Genomic DNA, 26334 nt, shown 5'->3' on the forward strand with positions numbered 1-26334 from the left:
TGCAAAAGTGACCATGTCCGTCGAAAGGGAAAAGGGAACCACCGTCACTGAACGTCTACTCGGTGAGTCAGCTAATAGAATCCTTGCCATGACCTGTGAAGATAAACATTATTGTCCCTACTACACAGTCAGTACATAGGCTCAGAGATGTGATATAATGCGGGGAAATAGGTTCAACTTTTAAAAATGGGTTAGAAAAAAGCTCAGGGCAAAAAGCCGCCACCATGGGGTGAAAGCACCCAAGGTTAGCTAGTGAGATATTGTAATGGGATCCCGAGAAACTTGTTATATCACCTGCAGGAAATTACTTTCCATCTGGCGCCAATGTACCTTGATCACAACCTCCACTTGCCCCCCAGACCCTTTGCTTCTTACATGAGTTAATGATTAGTGTCTCATTGTTTTCTCCATGTTCACCTGTGTAAGATCTTGTTTTCTTCTCATTCATCACATGGGTAATATCTTGTGAACTCAGTAAATATGGAGATGAAACCCGTTTGGGTCTCTTGTCTCCTCTTGGATATTAGCCTCTCGTATTCAATTCTATATCCGCTCTCTTGCTGGACAAGAGAGAACTTCAGACTCCTAGTCTGCGACAATATAATATCTCCAACTTACCCTGAAAATAAGTGGCAGATTTGGGCTAGAACTTGTGTTGCTGTAAAGTCACTCTAACTAGAAAGCTCTTCCTGGGCACACCAAGCTGTTCCAGGGAGTGGTAACCAGTTTGCACTTGATACATTCAAACACAGGGATATTTAATTACAACTATCCTCAGCGTAGTCCTCTGTTTCCTGTGGCTGTGGACGTTGTCTCTGATTGGGGCCATAGGGCCCATGTAAAGATCACCTGCTGCTACCATTGTTCAGAGCAGTGCAGCGCTCTGGGAAGAGCCTGGGTTTTGGAGTCCCAGAAGTAAGTTCAAACCCCAGTCTCACAATTTATCAGCTGTGTGATCTTGAGTTAGCTTCTTAATGTCTCTGAACCTTGGTCTTCTCAGTTAGAAATAGAAATCTGAGGGGCATCTGGGTAGCTCAGTCAGTTGAGCTTCCAACTTCAATTCAGGTCATGATCTTGCTGTCAGTGAGTTCGAGCCCCACGTCAGGCTCTGTGCTGACAGCTCAGAGCCTGGAGCCTGCTTCAGATTCTCTGTCCCCACCCCCCATCTCAAAAATAAATAACATTAATTTTTTTAAAAAGAAATAAGGAAATTTGATACATAAAGTCCTGCTGCTTGGAGCAGTGGCTGATGTGAAGCTCCTTTGCATTGGAAGACAGGTGCATGGATGCAGGCACAGGGAGTGCTTCTTGACTGTTTGGAAATATCCAAAACATCACTACAGACAGGAACTGTGAGCAGCCAGTATGCGTTCTTGTTCCAGATAGGAGTTGAGTTCAGAGACAGAGGTTAAAAAAGTAAACCTTCCTACTCAAGCTGAACCTATAAATAAAAATTCCAAAATCCAAGAGAAAATCTAATGCTAAGAAATATTGACAATTGTGAGTGAAATCCACGACAGATGAAACAAAGATGACAGTGTGAAAATTAGTTTAAAAAAAGTATATTTAGGATCCTCAAAGAGATAAAGAAATGGCATCTATTAATAAAATAGAAGTTTATGAAATTACATAGGCAAAATGAAACAGGGCCAGTGGATATGAAAAAAAAACATTTGAAATCCTGTTAATACAAACAAATAGAACATTAAAACTATTAATGGAATCAACTTCAGATTGAAAGTTGAAGAAACTGGAAGGTAGTAGACTTGAACTCACTTGAAACACAGCATAAAAGGAATAAAATAAAAAGTCAGTTGAGACATGGAGAGGCTTTGAAATGTGTTAGAATTTTTAAGAAAAAAGAGAATAAAGGAAATGTTGGCACAATTAAGTATGCATCTTAAAAAAAAAAAAAAAACAGAAGGAGAAAACATAGGTGTAAATCTTCCTGACCTTGGAATAGGCAATAATTTCTTATATGGCACCAAAAGCACAAAGCAACAAAAGAAAAAGTAGATAAATTGAAAATAATTAATCTTAAAAAAACTTTGTTTTGCAAAGGACGTGTTAAGAAGGTGAAAAATTTAACAAGTGGGGAAAATTTTTGCCAATTATAGATCAGGTAAGTGACTTTATCTAGAATATATGAAGAATTTCTATAACTCAGTAGTAAAAAGTTCTAAAAAAAATTTAAATGGGCAAAGGATATGAATAGACTTGTGTTCAAAGAGGATACATAAGTGGCCAAAAGCACCTAAAAAGATGCTTAACAACATGAGCCATCAGGGAGGTATGAATCAAAACCACCATGAGATAGCACTTCATACCCCTTAGGCTGGCTAGAAGCAAAAAGCCAGATAGCAAATGTGAGGATGTGGAGAAATTGGCACTCTCCCACCCTGTTAGCTGGAATGTAAAATGGTGCAGTCATTTGGAAAACAGTCCAGCAGTTCCTCAACAAGTTAAATATCTAAATTCTGTTCCTAAGAATACCCAAGAGAAAGTATATGTTCCCACAATAACTTGTAACTGGATGTTTATAAAAGCATTACTCTTAATGACCCCAAAGTGGAAACAATCTCAGTGTTCATCAACTGATCACTGGATAAATAAAATGTCATATATCCACACGATGGAATATTATTTAGCAACAAAAAGGAATGAAGTATTAGTACATGCTATACATCAGTGCAACTTGAAAACATTATGCTTAGCGAAAGAACAAGCCAGTTGCAAAAGACCACATAACGTGCGATTCCATTTATAAGAAACGTCGAGTTTAGGCAAATCCATAGTGATAGGCAGTAGATTAGGGTTGCCCAGGGCTGAGAGGTAGGGGTCCAGGGAGAATGGTGAGTGACTGCTACTGGGCATGTGGTTTGTTTTTGTGGTGATGAAATGTTCTAAAATCGATTGGGGTGATGGCTGCACAATTCTGTGAATATATTATAAATCATTGAATTGTACACCCTGAATGGGTAAATTATGTAAGAATTATATCTCAATAAATATTTTTATTTTAAGAATTTAAAGGTAAATGTAAATAGAGTAAAGAAGATTAGTCCATAACTTACATATCACATAAGGGGAAACAGGAAAGAATAAACAAAGCCTGAGTAATTTAACAAAAGACAAGAAAGTCAAGAAAGGAAATTAAAAGAAGCAAAGAAGCAAGCAGATAAAAAATTACCTGGTAATAAATAAGTCTAAATATATCAACATTTAAAAGTTTAAAATCACCTACCAAAAGTAGAGATAATTGATTTAGTACAAATAATAAAAATCAAGTTTTGTTGTTCATTAAAGACATTCATAACACAAAGTCAGAGGGAATATTTGCAAATAATGAAATGGGCCAGATAAACCCACCAGTATAAATCAAAAGAAAGAAATCTATATGGCATTTTCAATATAAGAAAACAGAATTTAATGGCAGGAATATTATTAGGAATAAAAAGTCCTACATATTGATCACATATTCCGGTAATAAAACAAAGCAGTCATGAACATATAAGTCATGATGTATTCATATAATGGAATACATCATAGCAATGAAAATGTATCAACATTGATAAATCTAAAAAATGCATTGAGTGAAAAAGCAAGATATATCTAAAAATATAAAGAATGACACTTTTATATCAGTTCTAGAACATGGAACAATGTATATTGTATATAAATAAACATATGGTCCATGACTTTATAATTTTATGACATAGTTGAATAAATGCTTGCATCAAGTCACTGCTCCTTTAATACAGGAATTTCAGGGATTGAAGAAAATGGTCCCCTGCCAACCACTGAATCTACAATCTACAGTCTACAATTTTCACCAATAACTTAATTAAATTTCTACTCTGATTCAAATTCCAGAATGCCTACAACTTCCCTGGTCTGCTGTTCCGTGCTGGGCGTAGGGAAGGTGAATGAGATCCAGCCGCTGCCCTGAGGGCCTCCCAACCATCAGGGCTGAAGGGAAGGTAGGCAAGACGATATGACAGAGAGGAGAATGGGAGAAGTCCAAGAAAGCACATCTATTTGTCTCTGTGAACTCAGGGAAGGCTTTCTTGAGATGCCTCCTGCACAGTCTTAAAGGATGAGTATAGCTCTCTGTGTGAAGGTAGTGAGGGAGGCTGGCATGAAAGCATGCGCCAGAGCAGCATGGGGTATGTAGGTACATGTACCTACATGGTTTGGTCCCTCTGGTTAGGGTATAAAGTACAAGGTGTAGATAGCAGGGATTGGGGGATCTAGCCAGAGAGATGGGCAGGGGCAGATCGCCAAAGATCACATAGGCATGCCAAAGAACTGGACCTTGAACCTAGGGGTAAAAGGGGCTTCTGCAGGGTTATTAAGCAGGGCAGGGGCACTGCCAGACTTGCGGTTTAGATACCTCGTTCAGGCAGCCAGATGGAGGGCTTGGACCAGAAACCGGAGATGACTTTGAGAGTTGTGGAAGATCTGAAACAGAACCTGGGGCTGGTTGGAGAAGTAGGTAAACTTGATAGGATTTAGTGTGATTGGCATGGGGAGAGGAGGAATCTGGAAATACAACCAGGTTGGGGCTTGGCTGACTGCTATGGGGTCATCAGTACGCGGGTGGATGGGGAGAGAAAATCATGAATTCATTTTCTGTTGCTTTACAGTCCTGAAGGTTATGAGGAGTTCAGTCAAACGCCCTCATTTTCATGACTGCCGGTTGTGCAATTTATGCAGGTCAGTGACAAAAAGTGGAGCGGGGGGGAAGTGATTTGTAAATTATTTCAGCTTGTGGCTTTTTGATATTTCCTTGTAATAATTATCTTCAATTCATATTATCTATGACAAGGAACAGTGACACAAGGATTGCAGTGCGAACTTAAGCATCACTGAATTGTATTGGAATCAGAGGATTGCTAACGTGTGTTCCTGACATTTTAGCAGTATCAGATCTGATTTTGTCACATTTACAAGGTACTGTGAGCCGGGATCCAGAGGCGGTGTGTTATCATCGCCTAACATAGTGTTCCTTAATTATCAGCACTCTCACGCTTCCTGCATAGCAGATTGGAATCGCTAGAAATAGCACAAACTTGAAAATTAGAGTTTTTCTCTTAAATAATCAGGATGCTATATTTATAGTGTTCATGGGATGGGTGTCTTAACAAAGGTAAACGAATCTCACACTCAAAGGTGAAGTTTTTTCTCTCTCACAGTGTGATTCCCCCCACCCCTTGTCTAGGGTCTTTTTTTTTTTTTTTTTTCAGTTTCTCAAAATTTCCATAGCATGAATAAGTCTCTCCATTGTCCCCTCCCCAATGGGGTGTTTCTGCGCTTGGCTTGCCCTTGTGATAACTCACTATGTGGGCAAGGAGCCCATGATAGAATGGAAGATTTTGCTTTTCTTTACACTTATTCACCAGCCTGTGACATTAGCAGTGCTCGATCACATGAATTGCAAAATTTTTAAACTTCAACAGAAGTTCAAGTGCCTTGTCTAGGTCAGTGAGCTCTAAATCACATATAAACTATTGCCCATCACCTGGCAGTTAAGTGAGAGAACAAAAGAAGAAAATTAAACAGGGAATAATGGATGGGCAGAATTCTGAGTGGCCCCTGGTCCAGAAATGAAGTATATGGAATCAGCATTTGAGCATTTGGAGGTTCTGTCCCCCTCCGGGTCTTCATCCTTCTTCTGTACCCATGTTATCTTGCATCACAGGCACAGGATACCCTTTAGGGATTCCCCATGCAGGCCCACTTCTCTAACACGAATATCTACTAGAGAAGCCATCCTCCACCACATCAAAGCTGCCGCCTTGCCTTTTGGTTGATACCATTCATCTTTAGAAGGAAGCAACCTTTCGGAACTTACCTATGTCACATGCCTGGCATCGAGCACCCTAGTGGTTGTCACGTTATAGGAATTTTTCACAGTGGGAAGAGGTGAAGTGAGGAATTTCAAGCCCTGGGAAGAGTAAGATATTCTCGGGGCTTGGAGGCCTTCTTAATGTTATGGAAGCCTTCAGCTAAGCTGTCTGTGCACAAGGCCAGCCTGGGGAGAAGGCACAGCCTGCATTGTCAGCATCACTCACTTTGCACTTACATGTTACACTTGTGCTATAAGCTTCACCATGAACGATAGGCTCTTTCTGGCAAAGATACTGTGAACTTGAGAGAAGGGATTATAGTTAATACATCTTTGTTTTTGCAACGTGTAGCTGGGCACAGTGCCTGACTGTTGTGGGTGTTCAACAAATAGATGCTGATAATAGAAAGAGAGCAAGACAGAGGCAGAGAATGACAGAAACAGAACAGGGAAGTCTTTCAGATGAGAAGGTAAAGGAATGTTAAAATAGAACATTGCTGAGAAGAAGGGACAAGAGACTAAAAGGAAACATAAGAAAAAGTAAAATATAGGAGTGCCTGGGTGGCTCTGTTGGTTAAGCCTTGGACTCCTGATTTCAGCTCAGGTCATGCTCTCGTGAGTTTGAGCCTCTCATTGGGCTCTGTGTTGACAGCGTGGAGCCTGCTTGGGATTTTCTCTCTCCCTGTCCTTCCCCTGCTCACACTCTGTCTCCCTCTCCCTCTCTCAAATAAATAAAGAAAACAAAACAAAAAAGAAAAAGTAAAATATAAAACAAAAGAAAAAACTCAAATGATAAGTTCTTAGGCTTACAGCTGGAAGAGACCTGGGGGGCGAGGGGCTGAAATCTTTTCCCTTCCAAATCGGGTTTCTGTACCTGAATCTTGGGAGTCTTTGCCTAGTGTCATTAAGAACTCAGCAGGGCCACATACTCAGGCGGGGTCCCTCTGAAGCTGATGGACATTGTAGGTGTTGGTCACTGGCCCATGATGTAAGGGCTTCACATGCGGAATCACAACTCTAAAGGGAGGCTGTGGTGAATATTGACTGTTTTTGCTACCTAGCATTATGTCCTAGCACCATGAATTGGGGTACAGTTCACTTCTCGAGGCCCAGCCATCCCTGAACTCAGGCTTGTGTGTTCCATGGCCACTGTGAGTGATTCAGGGATAGGCACACCACCCAATCCCAGTCCTAGACAAAAAACCACAACCTGGTGTTTCTGGAGCTATTGAGGAAGAAGCCCAGCTCCAACCGGTCATAAACATAAAAAGTGACGTCAAAATATTGCCTAGCAATTTCCAGCATGGAGGAGCAAAGAGATCTGTAAATCCTTTCTTCAAAACACAACTAAGGAATGGGAAAAAACTGTCAAAACAACCATTTCAGAAGTCTGGAAATTGACCAGAGGCAAACAACATATTGAGAAGTGCTTATTCATGTGAACATCCCTGAGGTAAGCACTGTGGGAGTCTGTAGCACTGTTGCCTGGGACTATTCTTGTTCCTCATTTCCCTCATTTTAAGATTGGGTGTCCAGGTGGTTCAACCAGGGTGGGGTATAGCCTGAACATCAGGAGCTTAATCATGCCTGGGAGGAAATATTTGTAAATTATATATATGTAAAATTTCATATTCAAATTATTCAAAATATATAAAGAAGTTTTACAACTCAATAATAAAATATCAACTCAATTTAAAAACAGGTAGGGGCGCCTGGGTGGCGCAGTCGGTTAAGCGTCCGACTTCAGCCAGGTCACGATCTCGCGGTCCGTGAGGTCGAGCCCCGCGTCGGGCTCTGGGCTGATGGCTCAGAGCCTGGAGCCTGTTTCCGATTCTGTGTCTCCCTCTCTCTCTGCCCCTCCCCCGTTCATGCTCTGTCTCTCTCTGTCCCAAAAATAAATAAACGTTGAAAAAAAAATTAAAAACAGGTAAAAGATCTGAGTAGACATTTCACCAAGGAGATATGGGAATGGCTTCTAAGCACATGAAAAGGTGCTAGATATCATTAATTATTAAGGAAATGCAATTTCAAACCAAAATGGGATATCATTAACCCCACTAGGATGGCTCTAGTCAAAATGACAAAGTCCGGTACTGACAATGATACAGAGAAACAAACCCTGTACGTTGCTGGTGGAAAATAGACTGGTATAACCACTTTGGAAAAGTTTGACACTTAAAAAGTTGAACATAAATACCTTATGACTTCGCAATTCCACTCCTAGATATCTACCCAAAATAAATAAAAACACATGCCCACACAAAGACTTGTAAACAAATTTTCATAGTAGCATTATTTACAACAGCTGAAGGTAGAAACCATCTAAATGTACATCAACCGGTGAATGGATAAACAAAATGTGGTATATCCATAAATGGAATAGTATTTGGCAATGAAAAGGATCAAACTACTGGTAGACCCTGCAACATGGATAGGGATGAACACTGATGACAGTCTAAGTGAAAGCAGCCAGACACAAAAGACTGCGTATTACATGATTCCATTTATATAAAATGTCCTAAAAGGAAAACCTGAAGCACAAAGCAGATTAGTGGTTGCCTGGAGGTGGGGCAGGAATTGATTACAAACAAGCATGGTGAAACTTTCTGGGGTGAGGAAAAGGTTCTAGAATTGGATTATGGTGATGGTTGCACAACAATATAAATTTACTAAAAAATCATTGAACTGTACAGTTGCAATGGATCAATTTTATAGTATGTACATTATACCTCAAGTCTGTAATAAAAAGATGTCTAGCTTCACCAGTGGACAGAGACTTACAAATTAGAGGATCAAAGAAATAACATTTGTCCCCTACCAGATGGCAAAAAAAAAAAGTTAAATATTACTGGTAAACATGCAAGGAGAAAGAATAATTGTTTTAGCTTTTTAAAAAATAAATATGGAAATCATGATTATAATGAAAAACATCTATATTCTCTGGCTCTGTAATCCTATACCTAGAACTCAAAATTCATAGGTATAAAAAAAGATACAGCATCTAAGTCTATATTTTAAAGGGTTTTGTTGCAGCATTATATTTAGCAGCAAAATTAAAAAACGAAACCTAGAAACAAAATGATCGCCTACCAATGTGGAATGAATAAACTGTAATGCTACATTCTGTGGCTGCAGAGTTCAGTTCCAATCGATTGGAGGAGAAAGGGAGTTGATATGGAGGACGGGCAGGTGCCCAGCCCTTGGGAGGGCTGGAGGAGTGGGGTCTAGGTTGAGTCTCTAGGAGTGACTCTTAGGACATCAGCCTATAACTTGCCCACAATTGTTGCTCTCTGTGCACGAACATAGCAACAGTGGTGGATTGCATTATTCTCAATTATTTGCTTCTCTTCTTTGTTAGAGGATTCTACTTCTCCACTCCATTAGCATTAAGCTTGGCCACATGACTTGCTTTGACCAATGAAATGTCAGTGGGAGGGATGTGTGCCAGTTCCAAATAAAAGCTCTACGTGCCTTCGTATGGTTCCACCATCTCTCTTTTTAATCTGTCACAATGGCATGTCCTAGATAGGTGCTCCTTGGTCAGCCTGGACCCTAGAATAATGAAGACACAGGGGTAGAGTCAAATCAAACCCACAGCCAGTGCACGATATCAGGGAGAAATCACCCTTTGTCTTAAGCTACTAAGAATTTTTTTTAAAGTATCATAACCTACTAAAAGCTAATAAAGCTAGACATTCAGGAAGCTCCAGCTCCAGTTGCTAGATTCAATATACACTGCAGCAGTTGTATAACACAGCAAAATAACTGCCCTGTGTCCTGACCCTTGCAATCCGTGAAGCTAGGCACCAGTCACTGGGATTTCTAGGACAGCTCCCATGTCTCAGCCTCCAGGACTGTGCTAAGAGAAGAGGCCAGAGCAAAGTTTTTCCATGCTTTTTGCTTCCAAATCTCTCTCACGAGCCTGTTTGGTAGAAACTCAGTCAAATGAGGAATTTAGTATAGTTAACAGGGAGAAGATGTAGTTGTTGGCATGTGTCATGTAAGACACACTGAGAGGATTAGAATACAGTTGAGTGGACTCACCTGCAATTTCTGATGTTCATAGCATGAACCATCGTTCAGGCTTGAAAAGAGTGAGCTAACCCTGATCACTTCGGTTGTGTTCTTCAAATGGCATTTCATACTAAGTGGCAGCTATCAAGCATTAATGGTGCATGTCAAGAGAATGCAGGAGCCAATCATAGGGACTCCCATTGGCTAACGTTGGGAAAGCTTGAGTAATTTTTAAAAATTGCAAAAGGTAAAAATGCATCACATATATGCAAATGGGTTTTAATGATGCTAAAAGAATGTTAATGAAGTGATAGATTTAGGCAGTGGACTCCCCATATCACAGGGTGAAAGGCTTTTGGGAAACTTTATGAAGGATAGGTAGGTGGGCAACACATGAGCCACCAATCCATTTCATTGTCACTCAAAGCAAAACAATCACGTGTAATGCAACAGGAAGCCAAGAGAATTGAATATAAATCTCATCAAGCCTTTAGATCTAACTTCCATTTTATAGGAAATACTCAAGATAGAACAACATGTTAATTGCTACATTGAGGCTGTGGTCACCTTAGTTCAGAATGTGGCAAATTCTGAGCAAATGACTAGGTTTTTCCACCAAAAAAAAAAAAAAAAAAAAAAAAGCCTGTTTAGAAGGAGATAAGAGAAAACTTATGAATTAAAAGTGACTTAAGTATCAATAAAATGTAACTTGAAGACTTTCTTTAGAACCTGATTAAAAGAGAAAGACAGGTATCATATGTTTTCACTCATATGAGAAACTTAACAGAAGACCATGGGGGAGGCGGAGGGGAAGGGGAAAAAGTAGTTACAAACAGAGAGGGAGGGAGGCAAACCATAAGAGACTCTTAAACACAGAGAGAACAGACTGAAGGTTGATGAGGGAGAGCGGAAAGTGGTTGATGGGCATTGAGGAGGGCACTTGTTGGGGTGAGCACTGGGTGTTTTACGTAAGTCAATTCGGCAACAAATTATATTTAAAAAAAGAACCTGATTAAGTAAAACAAGTATTAAGAGAGGCTTTTTTTTTTTTTTTAGACACCAAGGAGAATCTGAACACAGACTATTAGATGATGTTAAACAATTATTCATTTTGTAAAGTATAACAGGTATTGTGATTGTTTTTAAAAATCCTCATGTTAAAAATCTATGGTAAGTGAAATATTTATAGGTAAAATACAATGATATCTGAAATTTTGTGTAAAATACTGCAGCACCCACCAGAAAGTAAGGAAAGAGAGAAAGAAGGAAAGGAGAGGGAGAAAGACAGGGAGAAAGAAAAAGAGAGAGAAAGAGAAAGAAGAAAAAGAGAAAGAAAGAAAAGGAAGGAAGGGAAGAAAGGAGAAAGAATAGAAGAAAGAAAGAATAAAAGGAAAGGGAGGTATATTCATTTTTTTAATTGGGTATATTAGTTTTTCACTGTTGTTGTAATAAATTAACATAAAGTTAGTAGCCCAAAAACTCCTTGGGCTACCTTGCAGTCCTGTAGGTTAGTAGGGTGACCTGGTTCTCCAGGGGCTAACCTCACAGTGTTGTCAGCACTGTGCTCCCTTCCGGAGGCTCTAGGGAAGAATCCATTTCCTTCTTGTTTCCAGCTCCTAGAGGCCCTGGTTCACTGCCATTTTTATCTTCAGTGCCATCAAGGTTGCATTTCTCTGGTCATTCTTCCACGGTTACATCTTCTCTAACTACAGTCAAGAAAGATTCTCCAATTTTAAGGATTCACATGATGAGGTGGGCCCCCCTAGATAATCCAAGATAATCTCCTCATCTCAGTGTATTTAACATAATCACATCTGCAACATCTTTTTTTGCCATGTAAAGTAACATATTCTTAGAGGATACAATTTGAACACCTTTTGGGGGCTATTATGATGCCTAGCACGGGAAGGATTAATGAAACAAGATTGGCAAAATGTAAATATTGATAACTGTTGAAGCTGGGTGATGGATACGTGAGAGTTCATTACACTTTTCTCACTTCTTTTGTGTATGTATGAACATTTTCTTAATAAAAAACGTACAAAGAATACGTTAGGTATATTACAGCTGACTACAGAGGATTTACGTAATAAATTATAAAGTGGCAAAAGCAAACTTCAGAGGAGTATAACATAATCCTAGTTTTATAAAATAACGACTAAAATTATGTAGATTTGTCTTCTCTCTCTGTCTCTCTCTCACCTATCTACAATTAAGTGAACCTGGAAAAAGCTAAGATAGGATGTTAAGGTAAGCTGTTAATATATAGGTTATATAAGATGTGTGCATTGGAGTAGGGGAGAAGCAGGCAAAACTCAAGTTCAATAGAAGCAGTCATTGGATTTAAAAAGCAAATGCATAAGTCCACTTATGAAAATTTTATGTATGAAAATATAAAGATATATGCATATATCTTTATATCTGCATATAGAGATACATGAATGGATGGTCACCTAAATCTTGTTATCTCAGGGTAGAAAGTATTTTGGGTGACTTTCATTTCTCTTACACTTTTATGTATTGCTTGAAAATGGTTTACACTACACATATATTGTGAAAAATCCTGACAGATACAGTAAAGGGATTTTAATTGTGGTAAAGAAAACAAATATGGGGCGCCTGGGTGACTCAGTCGGTTGAGCGTCCGACTTCAGCTCAGGTCATGATCTCCTGCTCTGTGAGTTCAAGCCCCGCGTCGGGCTCTGTGCTGACAGCTCAGAGCCTGGAGCCTGCTTCAGATTCTGTGTGTCTCTCTCTCTCTCTCTGGCCCTCCCCCATTCATGCTCTGTCTCCCTCTGTCTCAAAAATAAATAAACGTTAAAAAAAAGAGAAAAAAGAAAAAGGAAAACAAATGTAAGCGAGTGTTCTTGATATTCCTAGTGTCAGAGGCTTGCCCTCCATCCTGTTCCTTTCCTATCTCCCACCTCCTCAATAGAGTAGATCACCAGTATCAACACTGAAGATGATCCCATGTGGTTTAGAAGGAAGAAAGTATGGCATACCCAAACATTGGACTTTGTTAGAAAATATACCCAATGAAAGATAGGTACTATTAAAATTTTTTGAGCAACCACTTAAGTAATAGAAACAGATATTACAACCATCAAACGAAGGACAAAACAGGGAGGGGGTGAAGAGAAGTCAAATGTAATCAAATCAGTGGATAAAGAGAAGCTCAGAAGAGAGACATTATTGACAGGAAAAACAAGTTAAGCAATAAACAATATATATTACTAATCTAGGTGTAAACTTTTTCAACTAACCCGTTAAATACAGGGACTATCATGTTGACTAAAAATCAAAGTCATAAAATCCATTTGTTTTCTGCTCATAAGAGACACAAACTAATATAGAAAAGTTAAAAATAAAGCATGGAGGGGCACATGGGTAGCTCCATAGGTTAAGCATCCGACTTCAGCTCAGGTCATGATCTCATGGCTCATGAGTTTGAGTCCCGCATCGGGCTCTGTGCTGACAGCTCAGAGCCTGGAGCCTGCTTCGGATTCTGTGTCTCCCTCTCTCTCTGTTCTTCCCCCACTCATGTTCTCTCTCTCTCTCTCTCTCTCTCTCTCTCTCTCTCTCTCTCCCCAAAATAAATAAACATTAAAAACTTATAAAAAAATAAAGAGTGGAAACAGTCTGTCAGGCAGATGCTAGCCCAAAGAAAGCTGCTCTTTGAGACAAAATAGATTTTAAGGTGAAAAGCATTAGATGCTGAATGATTAATGGTGTCATTCATCAAGATATAATTATGACCTTACACTCCTAATAACATGGCCTAAAAACAGGATTAGAAGGAGAAATGGACAATCCCCAGTCTTAGTAGGAAGTGTTAATAAGGAGCTATTACACACTGCTGGATAAAGCAGACAAAAATCAGTCCGGGGCTCTCAGGCTCATGGGTCCTGTGCACAGAGGCACACTGCCATAGACTGAAGGTTTGTGTCCCCCTCCAATTCGTATGTTGAAACCTAGTCCCTGGTGTGGCGATCTTTGGGGGCGGGGCCTTTGGGAGGTGATTAGGTCATGAGGGTAAAGCTCTCCTGAGTAGGATTAGTGCCTTTACAGGAGACCAGAGAGCTCTCCCACTTGAGGACACAATCTGCTCCACTTCTCAGTCTTGGGAAATGTGAGAAATAAATGTGTGGTATTTGAGCTGCCCTGTCCATGGTATTTTTTGTCATCGCAGCCTGAACGGACTAAGACATAAATGAGAGTGGGTAGGGAAGAGAGAGATTTGGGGTCCGTGAAGCCTATTTCCAGTCGCCCCTGGGACACCTCAGTGAAGGTCATATGAGCATCACATTTTATCTTTGCTCTGTGCTCATTCTAGTTGGATTTCTGGAAGAATCTGTCACCCGGTCGTCTAGGAAGGTCAGCCAAGTCTTTAAGGCCAAATCCCAGCCAATCCAGATATTGGAAAACAAATTGAAAAACATTATTTAACAACCCGATACATTCTCTCAAGTATATATAAGTTTTGGATCAGGGACAGATGAAGGAATGTTTCACTCTGCAAATGAAGGATTGAAAAAAATAGTATTAACATGAATGATGTTTACAATGTGCTGTTAACATTCCTTGTGAGTGAAACTCAAACGCTAGAGTGATTACTCACTCTACAAACAGCTTGCTCGCTTTGCGAATGGTTTGCCACAGGGCACCTTTGAGTAATGAGCTCCTTAGTGCTTTCTGCACAGGGCTCCTGTTCCCAAGGTGCAGCCAGCAGCAGCTCTGGGACCCGGAATCCTCCAGAGGAAGGCACCTTTAATTGTGTACACTTAGATTTTTGCAGAAAGAAGCTGAGTTAGTTTCCTGCCATTGGGAATAGAAACCACAGCCCTGGGGCAGGCATTGTCATCAGGCTGCATACTCTAGGTGGTGCTAGGGAGGCAGGGGCCACTGGTGTTCCAAAGTTCCCATCCCTGAATTAATTGGTTACAGGTTATAAGCCCACACAGTAATGAAACTGGAGAGGGTTATGCTTATGATGCCAGCCTTAGCAAAAAGTACCAGGCCAAGGGGATGGGGGGTTTAGAGTCCACTGTGCGTGAAACATTCCTAAAAAAGATGTGTTAGACTGTAATCAGATTGGAAAATCAGGCCCATTTTAATAAGGTTTAAAATTAAATGGATAATAGAGGTCCACTGTGGAAAAATATGAAAATATGGACAAGCAAAAGGAATAAAATATCTTATAATTTTCCACCCAGAGATAGATAATTGCAATTAACATTTTGGTATTTTCATTTAAACTTTTTCTTTTCAATGAATATATATCTCTATAAATTATGTGTGGTTTCTCAAGAAAAGTAGTCTCACACGACATGTTATATTCACCTAACTGTAGAGTAAATATTTCTTGCATATATGTATAATACCATGTATATATATATATATATATAATACGATATTCCATTGCATGGAAATATTATACTTTGTTTCACTCATCTCCTGATGCTGGACATTTAACTTGTCTCCATTTTTAACTGTTGTGTTAGGTGTACTTAGTCACCTATCTCTGAACACTTCTCGGTTTGCTAAGGGTAAATCCCCAGAAGTATTATGTCCAGGCCAAAGGGACTGCACATTTGTCAAATCACCATATGAGGAGATTTACCAGTTGGTTCTCTCTCCACCAAATGTGAGAACATCCAACATCATTTCACCAACCCTGTACCTCAACATTTATCTTTCCAGTGACCTGCATTTGTTTAAGTTTGCATTTATTCCACAGCTGCTGAGATTGTGTCATTTCTGAGCGTAGGTGTATTTGTTGCTCTCTTGCACCTCTGCCATCATTATGAGCACATATCCAGGAGTGTGACAGACACATGGAAGAGAGTCAGATCATTCCAGTTGTCTAGCAGAGGCCAGCCTGGAGGAGCAAACAGCCAGGTGGCCCCCAGAAGTGTAAAGAAGCCCAGAAAGAGAAACACATACCTGATCCCAGGTATGTGAGCAATGAATGCTTATTTCTGTGAGTATTAAGGTTTTGTGATTGTTTGTTATGCAGCGTGTTAAAAACTGTTACTGAAGGTGGCTGTTGCAAGCGAATTGGGATGTGTGTATGCGGGGGCGGGGGACACCAGAAGAAGGATGGCTGAACACATGTAGCAAAAGCAATAAATGCCCATTATGCTGATACATTAAGGCCTTGCGGCTCATCTTCAGCTATTGACATTTTGGATGCAGAACCTGAAGGAGGGAAACACTTAACTCCAAGGGATGAATCCATGAAGATGGCATTTCACATGGTACTGGAGGGAGAGTAGCCCGGTCTCCTTTTGCCAAATTGGGTTTTATGGCCAGGCCAGCATTCTTCCAGGGATCCTAAGAACATCATTTAGAGGGGGGTAAAAATGAATAGTGGCAATAAAAATGAATAGAAGGGCAATAAATTGAGAAAAGATTTTTGTCTCTTCCCACCAAGGAGTCTCTCCTCTTAATGGTTGTGTCGATGGTGTCTCTTAGGAGAGACCTATAGTAAGTGGTATTTTTAGGGAAGCTGATTGCAAAGTTCAGCCCTACGAGCTAGAGTCTGAGAGCTAGCTGGGATTAACAAGAGACATAATTACAATCCAGGGGGAACATCTCTTATTTGAGTTGTGTACATGATGTTAGATTTCTATGGCACTTTACCCCCTTATTTATTTCTCAATTACATAGTACATTTCTTGGAGGAAATGGGATAACATTGCAGTGAGAGACATTTATGCTACTAATAAGAATTGATTTCATATTGTTATGATCATCAGACTTGGGAAGGGGATTTTGTAGGGCAGTTGTGAAATTTCTCCCCCACGAGGCTCATAAGAACAGGGTCAGCCTTTGGCTGCTCTGGGGGTGGAGGAACTGGTTGGTCAGCTTGGTTGTCATCTTTTCCGGAAGCAGAAACAGAAAGATTGGAGAAACTGGCACCCTAAAATCTCCATGCCTGCTGTTTCCTCTTCCCGGTCCCCACTTTGTTCAGCTGCATTAGGTTCTGGGATTCCTTCTCTCTGACCTGCACACCTGCTTCCTAGTAAAGGGCCACTTTTGACCTTTGCTGTTGCTTCCATTTGCACCACAATCTGTTCCCCAAGTTGAGTTTGGGAGCCATGAATGGTGCCACCGTGGACAGAATGGGTTCTGGGCTCAGACCTCCAGTCACCCACATACATTGCATGAGGGTTTGCCATGGGCCAGGGATTGTACACAGCACATGATTCAGAGCAGTAACTTGCCCTCATTCTAATGTGGAAGACAAAAATAAACCAACGAGCGAAAAGAGAGGTAATCTGCTGCCAGGTAAGGATAAGTGGTAGAAACGAAGCAGAGGGAAGCATCAAAAATGATAAGTAGAAAATGGTGCATTACAGATAAGATGGTCAGGAAGGCTTTCTTTGGCAGGTCACATGAGCGGAGACCTGAGTGAAGTGATGCATAGGCCTAGTGGAAATGTGAGGAAGCTAGTGCCAGGTCCTGCGGTTAGAATGTCCTGGGAGTGTTGAGGAAACAACAAGGAGGTCGATGTGGCTGACCTGGAAGAGCAGACCGGAGAGCTCGGACGGGGGCTGGGCCATCTGGGGGCACGAAAGAATTTTGGATTTTGTCCCGAATGATGTGGGACAGAGACCGCTTTGAAGGGTTTTGAGCTGGGAAGTGACGTGATCTGACTCACATTTCCACAGAGCGGCTCTGGCTGTTCTGCATGTGTGTATGTGGAGGGGGATGGGGAGGCCAGCGAGAAGGTGGTGGCCGCAGTGCAGATGAGCCATGTGTGCTTGGGTCAGGGCAACAGCGGGCGAATGATGACTCACTTTGATACTGAGTCTGAATTCTGGCACTGCTTCTTACAAACTGTGACCTTGGGCAAGTTCTTTAGCTTCTCTGAACTTAAATTTCTTCTAAGAAAATCAAGGATGAAGTCGCTTCCTTGTTTACAGTCACTTGGTGCACTGCAGGCCCTCAGGGACCTAGTGACTTGACAGCCCCCTATCCCCCTCCTGGATATTGTCCTTCTCCCCCTGAGAAGGAACCCTTATAACAGTGTTAAGCCTCGGGTGCAGAGGGTTGAGTTCATACTGGTCATCAGCGTGCGTGGCCCATAACCGTCATGGTGCGTGCAAGGTCCTCCCCACCCCTTGTTTTATTTACTTCTTCTCCATTCCTTTCTCCCACTCTCCTTTACTTTTACCCCAGCCAATCATCCGAGTGTTCAATGTGTGTCCATTTGCAAAGGCCTAGAGGTGTTCTGTGTACATGTGTTTTAAATGAACCTACATAGTGTCGTATCATATATTTCACGTTCTCTCTTGTTTTGCCGAACTCTGTGTTTTCCGGATCCATCATTGCTGCCATGTACCTATTTGGTTCATTGTTCCTCACTGCTGACTGGTACCTATGCCATGATGTGCACGTCCACCACAACTTACCTAGCCACGCTTCCACCCCCTTGCACCCTAGAATAACTCAGCAGCCTCATACTTGGGTCTCTTGGACTCTGTGAGAATTTCTTGGGATATAGACCCAAGGAACAGGGTGGCTGGGTCATAGGTATTTGCATATCTAATTCGACTAAGTACTCACCGAACCTTTCCAGAATGGCTACGCCACTCCCAGCAGCTATCCATGGAAATTTGCATACCCCAAACCCCTCCAGCACTTGGCATTATCCAGTTTTCCAATTTTGCCAGTCTAATAAGTATAAAGAGATGACACTTTGTTAATTAGAATTTCCCTGATTACTAATGAGTTTGAACATCTCTTTACATGCTTATTAGCCTTTTGAATTTTTCTTTCTGTAAATTGCTAAATCATATCCTTTGAACATTTTTAATTTGGGGTTGCTGTCTATATTCCCTTAAATTTACAGGAGTTTCTTGCATATTCTAAATAATGAATTCTCTGTTGATATTAAATGCCACAAGTATGTCCTTTCATTCTGCCATCTATTAACGCCACAATCTCTTTCACTGAGTTGGAAAATACATAATTTTGATCTGATCAAATCCATCTGACTTTTGCCATGTGGTTTGTGCTTTTGAGGTATTGTTTAGGAACTGCTTTCTTCCTTCTATGTCAAAACAATAGTCTATATCTTATTCATTTTAGATGTTAGTCTTACACATTTAGATCTTTTAACTATTTGGAATAAAGTGATATTAGGTAGGAATCCAACTTTGCTTTTCTTGTGTCCCAATTTCTCAACACTGTTACTAACCAGTATTTTCTTTGATTTATGGTGTTATTTTACCATGTAAGAGGTGTGATAATAGGACTTCCTTGGCTCTCTATTCTGTTCTATTGGCCGTTATCTGCTTGTAGAACAATACCAGACTGTTTTTATTACCAGGGCTTCATAGTATACTATATTATCAGAGAAAGCAAGTTTCTCTTCTTTTTTTAAGGTTGTCCTAATTAACTATAGTTTTTTTTTTTATCCTTCCATAGAAATTATTGAGGCATAAATCAAAAGTTACATGTAATTTTCAAAATTTATTTAGCTGAATACTTATGATCTTTCCATGTTTGTTATGTGTAAAATTATATCTCAAAAATATACACAAAGAATAAAAGTCCAGAATTAAGGTAAGGCACCCTTAAGATATAGAATAGTTTACCACACCAGAAATTTTTCTTATGCCCTGTGCCAATTCCATCCCCTGCCATGATTGTTTTAGAACCTCACATAAATGGAGTTAGTCCATATTCTTTTACATATAGATTCTTTAAAAAATAATTTTATTGCAGATGTGGTATGAAAAAGAGCAAGAGAGTCTGGGGTAAATCTGTCTATCTCCCAGGGCAGGCATGGACCTTCTGCCAGGCCACTAGTGGGTGGGAAAGGCTGAATAAATCTCACCTCTAACAGAACTGATTCCAGGGTTTCCTTGTACCTGTAATTTGATTCAGTTACCACTGGTTTCAAAGGGTTGGATCAGGACTTCCCCTTTAGGAGGAATGGGGACCTGGGGACCCAGGGCCCTGAATATCCCTGTACTTTACAGCTCAATTGCCAGCTTTGTGTGCCAAGGGAACTCTCTGCTATGGGGAGTTAGCGTTGGTCTCCATCCTCTCCCTGTCTTTGTGTCAGAGGAGACCTTTTTCTGTCCTCCTGCCCTGCTCCAGTTTTCAGAGGGCTGCCGTGGTGCACCTGCTGAGGCCCAGGGTACTTCAACAGGTTTTAGCTTTTCCGCCCTGTCCTCAGCACATGGCACACACTGCTTGTGAACGCCCAGAGCTCCTCAGAGTAAATTCTTTCAAGTTTTTTATTTCCATGGAAAGTATAAAGTCTTTTTTTTTTAAACCCTACCTGGAAAATTGATTGTAATTGTCTTGAATTTATAGGCTGAGGGGAAAAATTGATATTCTTGTAATATTAAGTTGTCCCATTCATGACCTTGGAATTTATTCATTTACTCAAGTCATATATGCATGTATTTGTATTTATTAGAATTTAAAAGTTTACTCCCTCTAGGTTTTATTTATTCTTACATATTTTTCAGGTTTTGTTTCTCCTGTGAATTATATCTTTTTAAAAGTTCTTTCTGCTAATTGGTTATTACTGGTGTAAAGAAACAATAGTGATTTTCCGAGGTTGCCCTTAAATCGAGCAATTTTGGCAAGCTCTCTTATACTGTTTGATTCTGCTGGTGTTTCTAGTTAGATGTTTATAATATTTCCTACTAGTGAGCATCTGTTTTTCAAAGTCTCTTATCTTCTTTTCTTTGCCACTGGCCAGGACCTTAGTGCTCTGTTGATGAGTAGCGTACAATCATTTTTATGGCACCTGACATTTCCCTGCCCCTGCTTCATGCCTTCCTGGCCACAGCTGAATTGAACTAGAAATTAGTGCCTGACCCAAGCTGGGCCAATCAGATCCTCTCCCCCAGGAATTTGAAATTGGAATTTTGAATTGGTGGTCGGTCTCTGCTAGGCAGGTGAGTTGGAAGGTGTGGTCAAAGTCGGATAGGAGCAGCCGCATTTCATCATTTGCAGGGAGAGAAAGAAACAAGCATGTTAAAGGAAACAGTGCAAGAGACAGTGCAGCCAGAGAAAGAGACAGACAGACAGATGGACAGAGACAGATAAAAGCACAGACACTCCTAATGCATGAAGAGAGAAAAAGCAGAGAAATGATCATGGAGTGCGAGACACAGGGAGAGGCACACGCCCCCACACGTAGCCACACGTTCAGAATGAGAAAGAGACACAAAAACCCAAATACTAATAGACATGGAGAAAAATGCAGAGACAGATACAGCAGACGTGGAGAAAGAGAGACGGACACATTGGAGTCTCAGACTCAGTGGGGGCTGTTGGAGTTCGTCGCTTGTACAAAGATGGGAAGGCTGCTTTGGCTCCCGGAGTGCACAAGGCTTGCCAGGCTTACCTGTGCCCTCAGGTTTGGTGACATTCCTCTGAGTCCTCATAACAAACCCCACTTAAGCTCACCTGAGGGGCTTCTCCTTAACATTCAATGCATAGTTCAGCCCACAGGTCCCCTCCACACTGCAGTTTTGCACAAACATGACTGTACTAGAAGGTTCAAAGACATGAAAAATCTAACCCTTCCAGATCAGAACTCTTGATTGTTCCCTCCAGAACCAGACACCTAGGAGCCACCTTTGATTCTCCCCTTTCCCTCAGCCCCCTGCTGCCAACCAGCACTTTGTCCCATTAGTTGTGTCTGATCCACCCTCATTTGTCCATCTCCTGGAGGTGAGGATCTAGCCATCATCGCCTCTTACCTCGATTACCATAGGAGCCTCTAAACTGGGCTTCCTCCTTTCATTTTTGCCTCCCATTCTTCACACAGCTGCCAGGAGTTGCCTCTTAACATTTAAATTTTCTGATAATATGCCCCTGCTTACAACCCTTTAATAGCTTCCCATCTCACTTTGCACAAAACCCAGCTCCTACCGTGGCTTGCTAGGCCAACATGACCTGCTCCTGCCCCTCTCTGTTCTTACCTCAGGTGGCCCTCCCTCAGTCACTGGGCTCCACCTCAACACATAAATTCACATTAACCTCAGGGCCTTTGCACATGCTGAACTCTGCCTGGAATGGTACTTCCTATGGCTAACTTTTTATCATTTAGTTCTCCTTTAAGTGTCACCTCCTCAGGGAGAATGGAGGGACAACTTAGTGCAAGGCCATCTGAAGTAGACCTTTCTTTTATAGCTGAAATTTCAATGGCTTCCATTGCAGCCCTTATCTATATTTACCTTTACTGGTCTTTTTACTTTGTATGTGTGCATGCAAGTACGTGTGTGTGTGTGTGTGTCTGTGTTTACTACTTACAATGCCCTCCCATGTGTCTGGAAGTCCTTGATCCTTGATGGCTGGAAGGTTCCACACATTCCTCAGCTGTTAGGGATCTTACCTCCTCTGAACTCCCAAACCACTTACCTTCTAACTCTTGCAATCACACTGGCAAGGGAGTATGTTTTGTCTCCTACGTATGTATGTGTCTGTCTACGTCACAATTTCCTCCTATTTGGACAGAGTGATGCCCCATTGCCACAGGGGTGGGGTCGGGAGCTGGTTATACCATGTGACCCATCTCTACATATCTGCCCCACCGCTGATTGGACCAGGCTGGACAGCTGACCCAAGATGGGACTCCTACTTAGGGCCTGAAAGTCATTGATTTCAGACAGTGTTTTGGGTGTGGCTGGAGCTAAGCATGTGGGACAGCCACATGTGGCCTGTGCTGCAGGGAGTGTTCACCCAGAGGGAAAAATGAGGTGGAAGGAAAGGCAAGGGGGAGCTGCTTCTGGTCTCTTGAACCAGCCCTCGGGGATGCCCAGCTGCTCGGCCTTTTCCTTGGCCCCCGTCACATCTGAATCCTGACCACAAACACTGTCATGGCTTACATCTGTAACCACTTCTAAACTAATTTGAACAGGCTTCTGCTACTGATGACCACACACCTCTGACTCACTTGGATTTTCACATAGTGTTTTATAGTAACCTCATCTTTCCTCTGCGTGTTAAGGTCCCAGAGGGCAGGAACCTGATTCCATACATCCTTGTATCCTCAGGGGGCCTAGTCCAGTGTGATACAGGTAGTAGGGATTCAGTTACAAATTTGCCAAATAAATGGACTTTTCATAGTAGAAAATATATACAGGCAACCTTATTTTGTCTCTTACAGAGAAGCACATACATAAATAACATTTTTCAAGAAACAGTGGTTAGTATTAAAAATGTTTAGTATTGGGGTGCCTGGCTCAGCCAGTTAAGCGTCTGACTCTTACTTTCAGCTCAGATTATGATCTCACAGTTTGTGAGGTTGAGCCCTGCATCAGGCTCTGTGATGACAGTGCAGAACCTGCTTGGGATTCTTTCTCTCTCTCTCTATCCCTCCCCGACTCACACACATGTGTGTGCATTCTCTGTCTCTCAAAATAAATAGACATGAAAAAAAATTATTAAAACATGCTTAGTATTGACACAATGGATACTTAAGAAAATTATTTTAATGCAAACTTGGGAAACCATGCCTTATAAGTAACAATTTTGTCAGAATCCCATGCTCCAGAAACTTCAGTGGCTTCTAGTGACTACTACACTACACTCAAAGTCCTGGAGCTGAATTCAAGACACCCCCCACCCCCAGCATATGGTCTTGGGTTCCTTTCCATTCTCTCTCTTGCCTCATCCTCCAGGTACCATGGCTCTCACCGTAGCCCTCCTCTTGCCATCTTGCTCAGTCTTGTTTTACTACTTACAATGACCCCTCATCTTTATCTCCCATCTCTTCATGAGGCGTTTTTTGATTGCTAACAATTCAACCAGCTCCCTCTTCCTCCAGAACTTCTCAAAGCAGCAGGCAGAGGACCACAGTAGGGAGGAGAATACACACCCAGGGCAGTGAGCTCAAAGCACTGAAGGGCAAGCAGTGATCCAGACTACGAATATCACATTCCATCAATGAAATAATTCCCATGAACTCTTCTGGAGTCCTTACCATATGCAGACACTGTGTCGATTTGCTAAGGTTTTCCTTAATCTTCCAGGGGCCCCTTCCCAACGATTGTTGATGTGGACAATTGATATTTCCACAATCCTTCGTAAAAGGATAGAAAACTACAGCTTCCAGGGGCCTTTACACACCAGATTGAAGCCCATTAACCCATTCCTGTACAGGCATTCTGGAGTCTTCAATAAAAAAGAACTTTAAGAGTTTAAGCACTTGAAACTGTGGGAACACAGAGATGAGACACTACACCTAAAGATACCAGGGAGGACTTCCTGGAAGAAGCCAACTGAATTAAGTTAGAAAATTATGGGTAAGTTTGTTTCCTGGCAACTCATTTTAAAACCTGCCTTTGTGGTCTTCTGACCCCACTGTCTCTCTCCTACCAGGCCTGGAGAGGTGACTGAAGTTTGGGTGGTTCTCCTGAAGACCCCTTAGGTAGACCAAAATTGCCCAGTGACATGTACACGCACACTTAACCTTTCTGGACTTTATTTGCTAAAGGGCAGCATTGTCTTCTCATTTATTTCTGGTGCTAATTCAGAGTTTCAGAAATTGAGTTTGCTGAAGGTGAGGGGCCGCCGGACACAGGGTGACAGTTGGTCAGGATCAGAATCTGCTGTTTTCTATATTCAGCATCTTAATGCGGCTGGCAAAAATCCATGCCATGCGGTTGCTGCCTGCAGCACAAGTCTCTTTGGGTCATAGAAAACTCTATAATACTCATTTTTTGGAAATCGAAGGTTTCCCTTCAGGTAACACATCAAGATTTACAGTACCTTGGACAAAATTAGGCATTAGATTAGGAATTCAATGCATGACAATCTATCTTCCTTCCAGAGAGATATTGTTGCACAAATCAGAAAATCATAGCCTGGCTGTATAATCAACAACATTTCATTCCAGAAAGCATATTATAGCTGGAGTGATAAGGCCTATTGAAACTGCGGATGGCATTTACTGAGGTTTCTGAACAGCTATGCTTTCTGGGAACCCTAGTGGCTTTTCCAAATACATTTGAGGGTTTTCAAGTCAGCTCTGTTTCCTTATAACCAGAGCTGATACAGCCAAGGTCGCAGGTTCATTTCAACAGGGGACAGTTTTCTTCACTTTCTACAGCTATATTTTCCATCTCTGAACATGCTCCAGTGAATCTATTCCATGTTAAAAAAAAAAAAAAAAAAAAAAAAAAAAAAAAAATCCATTAACCCCACATCCCATGCTTGCTCCAGTCTTATATTTCAAATCCTTTATGGCCAAGCAGCAGCAATAATATGTGTTCTGTTTACCATAGCTACCCTTTATTCCACACCTACTATTTGTCAAACATCTTGTTTTACCTAATTTCACTTAATCACAACAACCCCGTAAGATTGGTGTTAATACCCTTATTTCTAGGTTTTAAAAAAATGGAGGTTCAAAGAGGTCAAGAAGTTTGGTCAAGGTGCTGCAGCTAGGACGTTGCACTGTGGGGGGAAGAGTTTCTCCACCTCTTCCCACTCACACTTCACCACATGGCAGCCCAGCTTCTTCTTCCATGGGGCCACTACGGTGGCTCTCCCTGTGGGCACCAGTGAATATTGCTAAATCCAATGGAAAGTGTTCCTTACGTTGGAGGACCTCTCTGCAGCATTTGCCAAGGGCATCTTCCCTCAGCCTCCATGGCCCCAAGACTGTTGGCTTTCTCCATCTTTTCCTGTCTCCTGAGTGACTTTTCTAATTTCTGCTGCCTCTTAATGTTGATGTTGCTGGGAAATCTGTGCTAGGTCTTCTGCTCATCCCACAGTGTCCCCGTCCTTGGGTGGTCTCACACATTCCATCTACAAGCTTCCAGCTCCCAAGTCTGTGTCCCCAGAGTGGTCTCTCTTTTCTGTCTCAGACCTGAAGCTCCCACCACCCACTGGACATCAATGTCTCAGCTGCCCTGTGGTCACCTGAGGGACAACCCAAAGAGAAATTGTGACACAGCAGTCCTAAGGGGTGATCAGGATTTACCTCATCAGACCCTCCATCACTGTGGACCTCAGTCACTGGATCTCTTTCTTCATCTCTGTGAGCTCTGTGTGGCCGAGGCTCCCTACTGACTTCCCCCCTTTAGATCTCCCTTGTGCTCCCTCAAAAGCAGAGACCTCTTCTCTGAATGATCCCTCCACCTTCTTGCTCTTGTTGACACCCGATTTTCCTCCAAAGACACGGATTCCTAAGCAGCCTTCTCAAGTGAAGGCCGTCTTTTGCCCTTCAGAACCAAGACTCAAGCCTGATGTCCTCTTTGTCCTTATTCCACTTCCTGATGATCATTTTTTCCTTCTTCCTGGACAGGCCACCACCCTGTTTGACTTGCATATCCTCAGATTATATGCCATCTATCTTGTTTGTTGCAATTATATACTATCCTCTTAGTTGTTTTCAGGTTTCAGTCATCGAAGATTTTTGTCCCTGGCTCACTGTATTTATCTCCTCCACCATTACTACCATCATTTTTGGTGGCTTGGACATTCATGGA

At 41.5% G+C, this 26334-nt stretch overlaps 1 long non-coding RNA gene across 1 annotated transcript; it reads right to left on the reverse strand.

The window, feature by feature from the left end:
- Window positions 1-9324: 9324 nt before the first annotated feature.
- Window positions 9325-23052, reverse strand: LOC121033337 (uncharacterized). Its single transcript, XR_005791842.1, has 3 exons — window positions 22824-23052; window positions 18434-18541; window positions 9325-9400 (listed from the first exon to the last, which is right to left on the reverse strand). It is a non-coding gene; the product is annotated as an uncharacterized LOC121033337 (long non-coding RNA).
- Window positions 23053-26334: the final 3282 nt, after the last annotated feature.

The sequence above is a fragment of the Herpailurus yagouaroundi genome, unplaced genomic scaffold (genome assembly GCF_014898765.1).
Source record: "Herpailurus yagouaroundi ecotype Mexico unplaced genomic scaffold, PumYag 159, whole genome shotgun sequence".
Lineage (NCBI taxonomy): Eukaryota > Metazoa > Chordata > Mammalia > Carnivora > Felidae > Herpailurus > Herpailurus yagouaroundi.